At 45.2% G+C, this 2,447-nt stretch overlaps 1 pseudogene; it reads right to left on the bottom strand.

The window, feature by feature from the left end:
- Positions 1 to 935: 935 nt before the first annotated feature.
- Positions 936 to 1,371, bottom strand: LOC123956067 (annotated as a pseudogene).
- Positions 1,372 to 2,447: the final 1,076 nt, after the last annotated feature.

Here is a 2,447-nt window from a genome sequence, read left to right as displayed (position 1 = left end):
TTCACTTTCATCAGTATAATGATAAACAGAAAGAATCTCAGATTTTAGCTTTAGGAGATCTAGATTATTATGAAGAATTCAGAGAAATCCTGATGGCACTCCCATCTGATACTCACTCTCTTTTTTTTTTTGAAAGATTTATTTATTTATTTGACAGACAGAGATCACAAGCGGGCAGAGAGGCAGGCAGAGAGAGAGGAGGAAGCAGGCCTCCTGCTGAGCAGAGAGCCCAATGTGGGGCTGGATCCCAGGACCCTGGGATCATGACCCGTGCCGCAGAGGCTTTACCCCACTGAGCCACCCAGGAGCCCCTGATACTCTTTACAGAATAACTTTATTCCCCCCAAAGAACTTTTTCCTTTTATTTCAGAGGGAAGGAAACAAAGTCAGACACTCTCCCACTCCATCCCCAAAACTCCCGCCTCACCCAGAACATGCAGTGAAAGAGGGACAGGGCCCAGTCTTCCCCAAATCCCACAAAGTAACAAAATAAGAAAAAAAAAAAAAAAAGTGGGAGAGGCAGATGTGGTGAAGGGAATTCCCTTTACTACACAGTAGTTCCCTGCCAGGCAGATGATGCCTGAGCTACTGGGTGATGGAGACATGGAGATAAGATCTGGGGCAGGGAGAAAGCACCCGGACTTTTTCCTTCAACCTGACATACTTATATATTTACAGCTTTCAGGGAGGGGACGAAGTTTGGAATGACACTAGTTCTGCAAAGGCAGGAAATGAAAACCAAACATCAGCTGTTTGGCCATAATTTCTTGCCTCCTTGCTCCTAAAATCTTGAGTGGGAAAGGGGCAAACAGAAGCAGGCAGTGGAGGGAGGTAATGTTTGAGGGTCACGAGCCCAGAGCTCACTGCGAGAGAATGTGAGGCCGCAGAAGAGGGGCAGCCGGGTCCTCGGAGAAACATGTAAGAGAAGCAGCCACTCAAGTCCCGCCTGTCCTCCAGCTCCCCGGGTCTCCAAAGGCCGAGCAGCGGCTACACCAGCCATCTCCAGCAAGAGCGCTCCTCTCCTGCAGCAGGTCAGCCTGCCTCTTGGCCTTCAGCACAGGCACTCTGAAGCTGTCCTGGATTTCATCCCCCCATCAAAATCTCATACCGAAGGAAGCTGGCCTTCTCCAGGTTAAAGCCGAAGTCCATCTCGCACACGGTGCGGAAGTATGAGTCCAGCAGCTTCACACCTCGGCTCATCAGCTCCGGCAGGACAAGTTCATGGTCCATGCTCTCCATGGCGCAGCAGTAGAGGCTGGCATATCTTTTATAGACGACGTCGAGGTCCTTCTCCTCCAGGAAGCTGTACATCATGGGCTTGCAAGCTGGAACGACCTGCCTAAGATCCGGAGCCGCCGTCCTTTGCGGCATTGTCTGCTGTGGCCAGGGACCGTTTCGGCAGCCACAACTTATGAGGCCCGCGTATCGGCTGCGCGAGTCGCTTAGTCTTGCAGCAGTCGTCTCTGCGTGTCCCTCGTTGGCCACCGTAGGCCCTAAATCCTCTTTTAAAATCCTTTCTTCCGGTCCTTCTTGAAGCCTCGCCTGTCCCAGACCGCCTGGAATCTTCTAAGCTGCCTGGCTCAAAGCAAGACAGGTCAGAAGGGTATCTCCTAACTACAAGTACCTTGGGGGCATTCAGGCTTTTAACAAGGCTAACGGCTCCCCTGCGGCTTTATCTAGCCTGCTTGTCAGTCTTGCTTGGGGCTTTGACATTCAGGGATCAGTTTTTGCTGAGGACAGCTGACATTTCGGTTTTTTCCACGAGCTGAACGTTGGTGAACTTGAGACATAGTTTTTATTCTATAGTGAAGTTGTTTTATAGATATGTAAAATTATATATATATATGTACATATATATATATTTCAAAGCAGAATCAATTTGTTATATATGTAGAATCTTATGAATAAGCAAATACATCTTTTACCCAGTTTTCCAGAACATTTTTAGAACTGACTTAAGGTAATGGTAATTTAACTTGAATTGGTTTTGAATGCAATATAAAGCCATTCTTTTCTCATGATAGCTTGATTCTAGATTTCAGATTTGTCTTTGTATATAATTATGTCTTGAGTTTTTTCACTAATGAAATATTAGGCGGATTTGTAAAGTCTGTATAAAATGTAATTTAACAATTTACATTATCAAGTATCTATCAAATATCAGTTAATCAGGGTTTTAGTTAACAAGCAGTTCAATGACCAAACAGAATCTTGTGTTGTCTCTAGAAGAATGGCAACTCTGTATTAAAACAAAGGTCAGCTAGTATGCCTGGGTTGAAATGCTAGCTCTATGGCTCTATGAGTTATTAGGTGTAGGACTTTAGGAAAGCATTTCACTTAACCATGCCTCGGTTTCTTCATCAATAAAAGTGTACTTAGCTTCATTATAGGTATTAAATGATTTATAGAGATATTGGACCTGAAGCATTTAGCATGTTACTTGCCAT

This window comes from Meles meles, chromosome 14 (genome assembly GCF_922984935.1).
Source record: "Meles meles chromosome 14, mMelMel3.1 paternal haplotype, whole genome shotgun sequence".
Lineage (NCBI taxonomy): Eukaryota > Metazoa > Chordata > Mammalia > Carnivora > Mustelidae > Meles > Meles meles.
Note: the sequence above shows the minus strand (reverse complement) of the source record. Positions and strands in the feature narration are given on the sequence as shown.